The sequence below is a fragment of the Drosophila miranda genome (assembly GCF_003369915.1).
Source record: "Drosophila miranda strain MSH22 chromosome Y unlocalized genomic scaffold, D.miranda_PacBio2.1 Contig_Y2_pilon, whole genome shotgun sequence".
In the NCBI taxonomy this organism is placed as follows: Eukaryota; Metazoa; Arthropoda; class Insecta; order Diptera; family Drosophilidae; genus Drosophila; species Drosophila miranda.
The window spans coordinates 20,242,551-20,255,711 of NW_022881614.1; the positions used below are offsets into that span (position 1 = coordinate 20,242,551).

Here is a 13,161-nt window from a genome sequence, read left to right on the forward strand (position 1 = left end):
GAGCTTTCGAAGCCGAGCTTTAAGATCGGTAAGCGCTTATTTAAGCAGTGCAAAAGCACCAGAACGTTCTCTTTCGAAAATTTGAATCTGTGCAGCCGGTGGCTATCTCCGCGTCGGTAGCAAATTTATAACTAAATCGACCACGTGTAAGCCCAAAAGAAAAGAAAAGTAACCCAAATAAGTGCCACAAAGACAAACCGAAAAGAAATAAAACGGAACGGGGAAAATCCCACACGGTGGGCGCGCCGCAAAAATCGGGCGAAAATTAATAACCGTGCGCCGAGAAAACTGGCAAGAAACTACCCTGGCGAAAAGTGCATATTTGCCTCGCCTCGCCAGCAAGTGTTGTTCTTGTTGCAAACCCGTGCGTCCCGCAGCTCTGCCAGGAGAACCCAACGCTCGTGTCTCCGTGGAAAAGTCCGAAAAACCGGTATGTTAAAGTGCCCTGTAGGGAAAATTTTGATTTTTTTCTTAGCCCTCGTGGTTTTGGTTCTGTTTCGCCCTTAGGGCCCTGGCCCCGAGCGGTAGCCACCCGGCTCTCCCAAAGTTCTGCCCAACCCACACCAAACTCCCACCCTTGACGGGAGTACTCTTCGGAGTCGACCTTGGTGTGGGGCCGAGATTTTTTTTCCCTTTTGGAGTCGTTGAAGCATCCACCTGGCCGGCGACATAACCTCCACCGGCCATAACCCTTGCGCCATATCTAACGTACGCGCATAGAGGGCATAGAGATCACCCCCCCCCCCCTATGCGCCGCTAACTCGCTATCTGCGACGGCCTTGAAGATGCCGCCACGGATCCGGACCCAGATTTCGTAGCATAGTGTAGTTTTGATTGTAATTTTTTTTGTTTCCTTCTGAGCACTTATATGACTATGTAACTTTCCTTAACTCTGCGTCACAGTCCTACCTCGATAGTCGGGAATGTGAAAGTTCCCAAAACGGAATTTATTTTTGCGGGTTGGAGACCGAAAAACTTAATCATAAAGTAACAGACTACAAAAAAAAAACGAGGGGGAACGTTGTGAGTTGCTGTGGACACCGCAACTCTACAGTTATACCCGATACTAAGTCAGTATGGCTCTCCTCCGGCAGACGCCGCTAATATTAAACGACGACAAAGAGTGCGTGCGAGAGAGACAGAAAATCAGTCTGAGCGTGACGTCGGGGCTGCGTAGCCACTGCAAATTGATTTGTTCCTTTTGGCTATAAAAATTATCTGATCTAGACCAGATTCAGCAATCTGATAGATATGGTCGTTATCTATGATTCTGCGTTTTTAGTTTTCTCGAATGTGCAATATTGTGAATGCAACAGATTTTCGTCCTTTGTGGGGGCGGAAGGGGGTGGGGCGAAATTCTGAGATATACGTTTTAAAGTGAGATCTAACAGGAGTGCGGATACCAAATTTGGTTACTCTAGCCTCAATAGTCTCTGAGATTTGTGAATATCCCCAGATTTTCATCCTTTGCGGGGGCGGAAGGGGGTGTGTCGAAATTTTGAAACAAACTCGTCTCGGTCCGATATATTAGGAGTGTGGATACCAAATTTGGTTGCTCTAGCTTTTATAGTCTCTGAGATCTAGGCGCTAATGTTTTACTCTAAGCAAAGCCGCCTATGCTACGTGTGTGTTAGAGAGAGACAGGGCGAGAAAAAATGAAATTGGTTTCTTGATGCTGGCTATAATAATAATACGATCCAATTCAGATTCCGCAGTCTTAAAGATATGGTCATTCTGTACAATTCTACGTTTTTGGTTTTCTCATATCTTTAAAATTGTGGATGCCACAGACTTTCGTCCTTTGTGGGGGCGGAAGTGGGCGGGGCGAAGTTTTGAAATATTTTTGTAGCAGTGACATATCACAGAAGTCTGGGTCCAGAGCATCGTTGCTCTAGCTCTTATAGTCTTTGAGCACTAGGCGCTGAAGGGGACGGACAGACGGACGGACGGACAGACGGTCAGACGGACAGACGGACAGACAGACATGGCTCAATCGACTCGGCTATTGATGCTGATCAAGAATATATATACTTTATGGGGTCGGAAACGATTCCTTCTGGACGTTACACACATCCACTTTTACTACAAATCTAATATACCCCAATACTCATTTTGAGTATCGGGTATAATAAAACGGAACGGGGAAAATCCCACACGGTGGGCGCGCCGCAAAACTCGGGCGAAAATTAATAACCGTGCGCCGAGAAAACTGGCAAGAAACTACCCTGGCGAAAAGTGCATATTTGCCTCGCCTCGCCAGCAAGTGTTGTTCTTGTTGCAAACCCGTGCGTCCCGCAGCTCTGCCAGGAGAACCCAACGCTCGTGTCTCCGTGGAAAAGTCCGAAAAACCGGTATGTTAAAGTGCCCTGTAGGGAAAATTTAGATTTTTTTCTTAGCCCTCGTGGTTTTGGTTCTGTTTCGCCCATAGGGCCCTGGCCCCGAGCCGTAGCCACCCGGCTCTCCCAAAGTTCTGCCCCACCCACACCAAACTCCCACCCTTGACGGGAGTACTCTTCGGAGTCGACCTTGGTGTGGGGCCGAGATTTTTTGTCCCTTTTGGAGTCGTTGAAGCATCCACCTGGCCGGGGACATAACCTCCACCGGCCATAACCCTTGCGCCATATCTAACGTACGCGCATAGAGGGCATAGAGATCACCCCCCCCCCCCCCCCCCCCCCCCCCCCCCCCTATGCGCCGCTAACTCACTGTCTGCGACGGCCTAGAAGACGCCGCCACGGATCCGGAACCAGATTTCGTAGCATATTGTAGTTTTAATTGTAATTTTTTTGGTTCCTTCTGATCACTTATATGACTATGTAACTTTCCTTAACTCTGCGTCACAGTCCTACCTCGATAGTCGAAAATGTGAAAGTTCCCAAAACGGAATTTATTTTTGCGGGTTGGAGACCGAAAAACTTAATCATAAAGTAACAGACTACAAAAAAAAACGAGGGGGAACGTTGTGAGTTGCTGTGGACACCGCAACTCTACGGTTATACCCGATACTAAGTCAGTATGGCTCTCCTCCGGCAGACGCCGCTAAAATTAAACGACACGACAAAGAGTGCGTGCGAGAGAGACAGAAAATCAGTCTGAGCGTGACGTCGGGCGCTGCGTAGCCACTGAAAATTGAATTCTTGCTTTTGGCTACAAAAATGATCCGATCCAATTCAGATTCCGCAGTCTTAAAGATATGGTCATTCTCTTCGATTCTGCGTTTTTGGTTTTCTCATATCTTAAAAATTGTGGATGCCACATATTTTCGTCCTTTGTGGGGGCGGAAGTGGGCGGGGCGAAGTTTTGAAATATTTTTGTAGCAGTGACATATCACAGAAGTCTGGATCCAAAACATCGTTGCTCTAGCTTTTATAGTCTTTGAGCACTAGGCGCTGAAGGGGACGGACAGACGGACAGACGGACGGACGGACAGACAGACAGGGCTCAATCGACTCGGCTATTGATGCTGATCAAGAATATATATACTTTATGGGGTCGGAAACGATTCCTTCTGGACGTTACACACATCCGCTTTTACCACAAATCTAATATACCCCAATACTCATTTTGAGTATCGGGTATAAAAAAAAAACCTTTTTCATACCCCCCCTATTTACCAATTCCCCTCCGACCAGGGCACACATTAACATGGTTTCCACAGCTCCACAACGAAAGGCGCCTTTCAGCGAGGGACCACTGTATTAAGGCCGTAAGTGACCCAATTTCAATTTTCTCCTTTGCGCCTGTCTTCGTCAAAATCTAAAACGCATGCGCAGCGGCCAGCCGCTGCTGATAAGAGAGCGCAACGCTTGCGCTCCACACGCTCGAAGCTTTTCGGTCTCTTCGGTGCCAATTCTGCTAAGCTTGCCTTGCTCGCATTCCCTGCATTCTTTTAATGCATGGAAACGTAGCCAAGCCATACACTAACCAACATAGAAAAAAACGAGGGGGAACGTTGTGAGTTGCTGCGGACACCGCAACTCTACGGTTATACCCGATACTAAGTCAGTATGGCTCTCCTCCGGCAGACGCCGCTAATATAAAACGACACGACAAAGAGTGCGTGCGAGAGAGACAGAAAATCAGTCTGAGCGTGACGTCGGGCGCTGCGTAGCCACTGCAAATTGATTTGTTCCTATTGGCTATAAAAATAATCTGATCTAATCCAGATTCAGCAGTCTGATAGATATGGTCATTATCTATGATTCTGCTTTTTTAGTTTTCTCGAAAGTGCAATATTGTGGATGCAACAGATTTTCGTCCTTTGTGTGGGCGGAAGGGGGTGGGGCGAAATTCTGAGATATACGTTTTAAAGTGAGATCTAACAGGTGTGCGAGTACCAAATTTGGTTACTCTAGCCTTAATAGTCTCTGAGATTTGTGAATATCCCCAGATTTTCATCCTTTACGGGGGCGGAAGGGGGTGTGGCGAAATTTTGAAACAAACTCGTCTCGGTCCGATATATTAGGAGTGTGGATACCAAATTTGGTTGCTCTAGCTTTTATAGTCTCTGAGATCTAGGCGCTAATGTTTTACTCTAAGCAAAGCCGGCTATGCTACGTGTGCGTTAGAGAGAGACAGGGCGAGAAAAAAATGAAATTGTTTTCTTGATGCTGGCTATAATAATAATAGGATCCAATTCAGATTCCGCAGTCTTAAAGATATGGTCATTCTCTACAACTCTACGTTTTTGGTTTTCTCATATCTTTAAAATTGTGGATGCCACAGACTTTCGTCCTTTGTGGGGGCGGAAGTGGGCGGGGCGAAGTTTTGAAATATTTTTGTAGCAGTGACATATCACAGAAGTCTGGATCCAAAACATCGTTGCTCTAGCACTTATAGTCTTTGTGCACTAGGCGCTGAAGGGGACGGACAGACGGACGGACGGACAGACGGACAGACGGACAGACGGACAGACAGACAGACAGACAGGGCCCAATCAAATCGGCTATTGATGCTGATCAAAAATATATATACTTTATGGGGTCGGAAACGATTCCTTCTGGACGTTACACACATCCACTTTCACCACAAATCTAATATACCCCAATACTCATTTTGAGTATCGGGTATAAAAAACGAGGGGGAACGTTGTGAGTTGCTGCGGACACCGCAACTCTACGGTTATACCCGATACTAAGTCAGTATGGCTCTCCTCCGGCAAACGCCGCTAATATTGAACGACACGACAGAGTGCGTGCGAGAGAGACAGAAAATCAGTCTGAGCGTGACGTCGGGCGCTGCGTAGCCAGTGCAAATCGATTTGTTCCTTTTGGCTATAAAAATGATCTGATCTGATCCAGATTCAGCAATCTGATAGATATGGTCATTATCTATGATTCTGCGTTTTTAGTTTTCTTGAAAGTGCAATATTGTGGATGCAACAGATTTTCGTTCTTTGTGTGGGCGGAAGGGGTGGGGCGAAATTTTGAGATATACGTTTTAAAGTGAGATCTAACAGGAGTGCGGGTACCAAATTTGGTTACTCTAGCCTTAATAGTCTCTGAGATTTGTGAATATCCCAGGTTTTCATCCTTTGCGCGGGCGGAAGGGGGTGTGGCGAAATTTTGAAACAAACTCGTCTCGGTCCGATATATTAGGAGTGTGGATACCAAATTTGGTTGCTCTAGCTTTTGTAGTCTCAGATCTAGGCGCTAATGTTTTAATCTAAGCAAAGCCGCCTATGCGACGTGTGTGTTAGAGAGAGACAGGGCGAGAAAAAATGAAATTGTTTTCTTGATGCTGGCTATATTAATAATACGATCCAATTCAGATTCCGCAGTCTTAAAGATATGGTCATTCTCTACAACTCTACGTTTTTGGTTTTCTCATATCTTTAAAATTGTGGATGCAACAGATTTTCGTCCTTTGTGTAGGCGGAAGGGGGTGGGGCGAAATTTTAAGATATACGTTTTAAAGTGAGATCTAACAGGAGTGCGGGTACCAAATTTGGTTACTCTAGCCTTAATAGTTTTTGAGATTTGTGAATATCCCCAGATTTTCATCCTTTGCGGGGGCGGAAGGGGGTGTGGCGAAATTTTGAAACAAACTCGTCTCGGTCCGATATATTAGGAGTGTGGATACCAAATTTGGTTGCTCTAGCTTTTATAGTCTCTGAGATCTAGGCGCTAATGTTTTACTCTAAGCAAAGCCGGCTATGCTCCGTGTGTGTTAGAGAGAGACAGGGCGAGAAAAAATGAAATTGTTTTCTTGATGCTGGCTATAATAATAATACGATCCAATTCAGATTCCGCAGTCTTAAAGATATGGTCATTTTGTACAATTCTACGTTTTTGGTTTTCTCATATCTTTAATATTTTGGATGCCACAGACTTTCGTCCTTTGTGGGGGCGGATGTGGGCGGGGCGAAATTTTGAGATATACGTTTTAAAGTGAGATCTAACAGGTGTGCGAGTACCAAATTTGGTTACTCTAGCCTTAATAGTCTCTGAGATTTGTGAATATCCCCAGATTTTCATCCTTTGCGGGGCGGAAGGGGGTGTGGCGAAATTTTGAAACAAACTCGTCTCGGTCCGATATATTAGGAGTGTGGATACCAAATTTGGTTGCTCTAGCTTTTATAGTCTCTGAGATCTAGGCGCTAATGTTTTACTCTAAGCAAAGCCGCCTATGCTACGTGTGTGTTAGAGAGAGACAGGGCGAGAAAAAATGAAATTGTTTTCTTGATGCTGGCTATAATAATAATACGATCCAATTCAGATTCCGCAGTCTTAAAGATATGGTCATTCTGTACAATTCTACGTTTTTGGTTTTCTCATATCTTTAAAATTGTGGATGCCACAGACTTTCGTCCTTTGTGGGGGCGGAAGTGGGCGGGGCGAAGTTTTGAAATATTTTTGTAGCAGTGACATATCACAGAAGTCTGGATCCAAAACATCGTTGCTCTAGCACTTATAGTCTTTGAGCACTAGGCGCTGAAGGGGACGGACAGACAGACGGACAGACGGACAGACAGACAGACAGACAGGGCCCAATCGACTCGGCTATTGATGCTGATCAAGAATATATATACTTTATGGGGTCGGAAACGATTCCTTCTGGACGTTACACACATCCACTTTCACCACAAATCTAATATACCCCAATACTCATTTTGAGTATCGGGTATAAAAAACGAGGGGGAACGTTGTGAGTTGCTGCGGACACCGCAACTCTACGGTTATACCCGATACTAAGTCAGTATGGCTCTCCTCCGGCAAACGCCGCTAATATTGAACGACACGACAAAGAGTGCGTGCGAGAGAGACAGAAAATCAGTCTGAGCGTGACGTCGGGCGCTGCGTAGCCAGTGCAAATTGATTTGTTCCTTTTGGCTATAAAAATGATCTGATCTGATCCAGATTCAGCAATCTGATAGATATGGTCATTATCTATGATTCTGCGTTTTTAGTTTTCTCGAAAGTGCAATATTGTGGATGCAACAGATTTTCGTCCTTTGTGTGGGCGGAAGGGGGTGGGGCGAAATTTTGAGATACACGTTTTAAAGTGAGATCTAACAGGAGTGCGGGTACCAAATTTGGTTACTCTAGCCGTAATAGTCTCTGAGATTTGTGAATATCCCCAGATTTTCATCCTTTGCGGGGTCGGAAGGGGGTGTGGCGAAATTTTGAAACAAACTCGTCTCGGTCCGATATATTAGGAGTGTGGATACCAAATTTGGTTGCTCTAGCTTTTATAGTCTCTGAGATCTAGGCGCTAATGTTTTACTCTAAGCAAAGCCGGCTATGCTCCGTGTGTGTTAGAGAGAGACAGTGCGAGAAAAAATGAAATTGTTTTCTTGATGCTGGCTATAATAATAATACGATCCAATTCAGATTCCGCAGTCTTAAAGATATGGTCATTCTCTACAACTCTACGTTTTTGGTTTTCTCATATCTTTAAAATTGTGGATGCCACAGACTTTCGTCCTTTGTGGGGCGGAAGTGGGCGGGGCGTGACATATCACAAAAGTCTGGATCCAAAACATCGTTGCTCTAGCTCTTATAGTCTTTGAGCACTAGGCGCTGAAGGGGACGGACAGACGGACGGACGGACAGACGGACAGACGGACAGACGGACAGACAGACAGACAGACAGGGCCCAATCGACTCGGCTATTGATGCTGATCAAGAATATATATACTTTATGGGGTCGGAAACGATTCCTTCTGGACGTTACACACATCCACTTTCACCACAAATCTAATATACCCCAATACTCATTTTGAGTATCGGGTATAAAAAACGAGGGGGAACGTTGTGAGTTGCTGCGGACACCGAAACTCTTCGGTTATACCCGATACTAAGTCAGTATGGCTCTCCTCCGGCAAACGCCGCTAATATTGAACGACACGACAAAGAGTGCGTGCGAGAGAGACAGAAAATCAGTCTGAGCGTGACGTCGGGCGCTGCGTAGCCAGTGCAAATTGATTTGTTCCTTTTGGCTATAAAAATGATCTGATCTGATCCAGATTCAGCAATCTGATAGATATTGTCATTATCTATGATTCTGCGTTTTTAGTTTTCTCGAAAGTGCAATATTGTGGATGCAACAGATTTTCGTCCTTTGTGTGGGCGGAAGGGGGTGGGGCGAAATTTTGAGATATACGTTTTAAAGTGAGATCTAACAGGAGTGCGGGTACCAAATTTGGTTACTCTAGCCGTAATAGTCTCTGAGATTTGTGAATATCCCCAGATTTTCATCCTTTGCGGGGTCGGAAGGGGGTGTGGCGAAATTTTGAAACAAACTCGTCTCGGTCCGATATATTAGGAGTGTGGATACCAAATTTGGTTGCTCTAGCTTTTATAGTCTCTGAGATCTAGGCGCTAATGTTTTACTCTAAGCAAAGCCGGCTATGCTCCGTGTGTGTTAGAGAGAGACAGTGCGAGAAAAAATGAAATTGTTTTCTTGATGCTGGCTATAATAATAATACGATCCAATTCAGATTCCGCAGTCTTAAAGATATGGTCATTCTCTACAACTCTACGTTTTTGGTTTTCTCATATCTTTAAAATTGTGGATGCCACAGACTTTCGTCCTTTGTGGGGGCGGAAGTGGGCGGGGCGTGACATATCACAAAAGTCTGGATCCAAAACATCGTTGCTCTAGCTCTTATAGTCTTTGAGCACTAGGCGCTGAAGGGGACGGACAGACGGACAGTCGGACGGACGGACAGACAGACAGGGCTCAGTCGACTCGGCTATTGATGCTGATCAAGAATATATATACTTTATGGGGTCGGAAACGATTCCTTCTGGACGTTACACACATCCACTTTTACCACAAATCTAATATACCCCAATACTCATTTTGAGTATCGGGTATAACGAGGGGGAACGTTGTGAGTTGCTGCGGACACCGCAACTCTACAGTTATACCTGATACTTAGTCAGTATGGCTCTCCTCCGGCAGACGCCGCTAATATTGAACGACACGACAAAGAGTGCGTGCGAGAGAGACAGAAAATCAGTCTGAGCGTGACGTCGGGCGCTGCGTAGCCAGTGCAAATTGATTTGTTCCTTTTGGCTATAAAAATGATCTGATCCAGATTCAGCAATCTGATAGATATGATAATTATCTATGATTCTGCGTTTTTAGTTTTCTCGTATCCTCAATATTGTGGATGCAACAGATTTTCGTCCTTTGTGGGGCGGAAGGGGTTGGGGCGAAATTTTGAGATACACGTTTTAAAGTGAGATCTAACAGGAGTGCGGATACCAAATTTGGTTACTCTAGCCTTAATAGTCTCTGAGATTTGTGAATATCCCCAGATTTTCATCCTTTGCGGGGGCGGAAGGGGGTGTGTCGAAATTTTGAAACAAACTCGTCTCGGTCCGATATATTAGGAGTGTGGATACCAAATTTGGTTGCTCTAGCTTTTATAGTCTCTGAGATCTAGGCGCTAATGTTTTACTCTAAGCAAAGCCGCCTATGCTACGTGTGTGTTAGAGAGAGACAGGGCGAGAAAAAATGAAATTGTTTTCTTGATGCTGGCTATAATAATAATACGATCCAATTCAGATTCCGCAGTCTTAAAGATATGGTCATTCTGTACAATTCTACGTTTTTGGTTTTCTCATATCTTTAAAATTGTGGATGCCACAGACTTTCGTCCTTTGTGGGGGCGGAAGTGGGCGGGGCGAAGTTTTGAAATATTTTTGTAGCAGTGACATATCACAGAAGTCTGGATCCAATACATCGTTGCTCTAGCACTTATAGTCTTTGAGCACTAGGCGCTGAAGGGGACGGACAGACGGACGGACGGACAGACGGACAGACGGACAGACAGACAGACAGACAGGGCCCAATCGATTTGGCTATTGATGCTGATCAAGAATATATATACTTTATGGGGTCGGAAACGATTCCTTCTGGACGTTACACACATCCACTTTCACCACAAATCTAATATACCCCAATACTCATTTTGAGTATCGGGTATAAAAAACGAGGGAACGTTGTGAGTTGCTGCGGACACCGCAACTCTACGGTTATACCCGATACTAAGTCAGTATGGCTCTCCTCCGGCAAACGCCGCTAATATTGAACGACACGACAAAGAGTGCGTGCGAGAGAGACAGAAAATCAGTCTGAGCGTGACGTCGGGCGCTGCGTAGCCAGTGCAAATTGATTTGTTCCTTTTGGCTATAAAAATGATCTGATCTGATCCAGATTCAGCAATCTGATAGATATGGTCATTATCTATGATTCTGCGTTTTTAGTTTTCTTGAAAGTGCAATATTGTGGATGCAACAGATTTTCGTTCTTTGTGTGGGCGGAAGGGGGTGGGGCGAAATTTTGAGATATACGTTTTAAAGTGAGATCTAACAGGAGTGCGAGTACCAAATTTGGTTACTCTAGCCTTAATAGTCTCTGAGATTTGTGAATATCCCCAGGTTTTCATCCTTTGCGCGGGCGGAAGGGGGTGTGGCGAAATTTTGAAACAAACTCGTCTCGGTCCGATATATTAGGAGTGTGGATACCAAATTTGGTTGCTCTAGCTTTTGTAGTCTCAGATCTAGGCGCTAATGTTTTAATCTAAGCAAAGCCGCCTATGCTACGTGTGTGTTAGAGAGAGACAGGGCGAGAAAAAATGAAATTGTTTTCTTGATGCTGGCTATATTAATAATACGATCCAATTCAGATTCCGCAGTCTTAAAGATATGGTCATTCTCTACAACTCTACGTTTTTGGTTTTCTCATATCTTTAAAATTGTGGATGCAACAGATTTTCGTCCTTTGTGTAGGCGGAAGGGGGTGGGGCGAAATTTTGAGATAAACGTTTTAAAGTGCGATCTAACAGGAGTGCGGGTACCAAATTTGGTTACTCTAGCCTTAATAGTTTTTGAGATTTGTGAATATCCCCAGATTTTCATCCTTTGCGGGGGCGGAAGGGGGTGTGGCGAAATTTTGAAACAAACTCGTCTCGGTCCGATATATTAGGAGTGTGGATACCAAATTTGATTGCTCTAGCTTTTATAGTCTCTGAGATCTAGGCGCTAATGTTTTACTCTAAGCAAAGCCGGCAATGCTCCGTGTGTGTTAGAGAGAGACAGGGCGAGAAAAAATGAAATTGTTTTCTTGATGCTGGCTATAATAATAATACGATCCAATTCAGATTCCGCAGTCTTAAAGATATGGTCATTTTGTACAATTCTACGTTTTTGGTTTTCTCATATCTTTAATATTGTGGATGCCACAGACTTTCGTCTTTTGTGGCGGCGGAAGTGGGCGGGGCGAAATTTTGAGATATACGTTTTAAAGTGAGATCTAACAGGTGTGCGAGTACCAAATTTGGTTACTCTAGCCTTAATAGTCTCTGAGATTTGTGAATATCCCCAGATTTTCATCCTTTGCGGGGCGGAAGGGGGTGTGGCGAAATTTTGAAACAAACTCGTCTCGGTCCGATATATTAGGAGTGTGGATACCAAATTTGGTTGCTCTAGCTTTTATAGTCTCTGAGATCTAGGCGCTAATGTTTTACTCTAAGCAAAGCCGCCTATGCTACGTGTGTGTTAGAGAGAGACAGGGCGAGAAAAAATGAAATTGTTTTCTTGATGCTGGCTATAATAATAATACGATCCAATTCAGATTCCGCAGTCTTAAAGATATGCTCATTCTGTACAATTCTACGTTTTTGGTTTTCTCATATCTTTAAAATTGTGGATGCCACAGACTTTCGTCCTTTGTGGGGGCGGAAGGGGGCGGGGCGAAGTTTTGAAATATTTTTGTAGCAGTGACATATCACAGAAGTCTGGATCCAAAACATCGTTGCTCTAGCACTTATAGTCTTTGAGCACTAGGCGCTGAAGGGGACGGACAGACGGACGGACGGACAGACGGACAGACGGACAGACAGACAGACAGACAGGGCCCAATCGACTCGGCTATTGATGCTGATCAAGAATATATATACTTTATGGGGTCGGAAACGATTCCTTCTGGACGTTACACACATCCACTTTCACCACAAATCTAATATACCCCAATACTCATTTTGAGTATCGGGTATAAAAAACGAGGGAACGTTGTGAGTTGCTGCGGACACCGCAACTCTACGGTTATACCCGATACTAAGTCAGTATGGCTCTCCTCCGGCAAACGCCGCTAATATTGAACGACACGACAAAGAGTGCGTGCGAGAGAGACAGAAAATCAGTCTGAGCGTGACGTCGGGCGCTGCGTAGCCAGTGCAAATTGATTTGTTCCTTTTGGCTATAAAAATGATCTGATCTGATCCAGATTCAGCAATCTGATAGATATGGTCATTATCTATGATTCTGCGTTTTTAGTTTTCTTGAAAGTGCAATATTGTGGATGCAACAGATTTTCGTTCTTTGTGTAGGCGGAAGGGGGTGGGGCGAAATATTTGAGATATACGTTTTAAAGTGAGATCTAACAGGAGTGCGGGTACCAAATTTGGTTACTCTAGCCTTAATAGTCTCTGAGATTTGTGAATATCCCCAGGTTTTCATCCTTTGCGCGGGCGGAAGGGGGTGTGGCGAAATTTTGAAACAAACTCGTCTCGGTCTGATATATTAGGAGTGTGGATACCAAATTTGGTTGCTCTAGCTTTTGTAGTCTCAGATCTAGGCGCTAATGTTTTAATCTAAGCAAAGCCGCCTATGCTACGTGTGTGTTAGAGAGAGACAGGGCGAGAAAAAA

At 44.6% G+C, this 13,161-nt stretch overlaps 1 long non-coding RNA gene across 1 annotated transcript; it reads left to right on the forward strand.

The window, feature by feature from the left end:
• Positions 1-320: 320 nt before the first annotated feature.
• Positions 321-1,009, forward strand: LOC117192972. Its single transcript, XR_004474472.1, has 2 exons — positions 321-430; positions 508-1,009. It is a non-coding gene; the product is annotated as an uncharacterized LOC117192972 (long non-coding RNA).
• Positions 1,010-13,161: the final 12,152 nt, after the last annotated feature.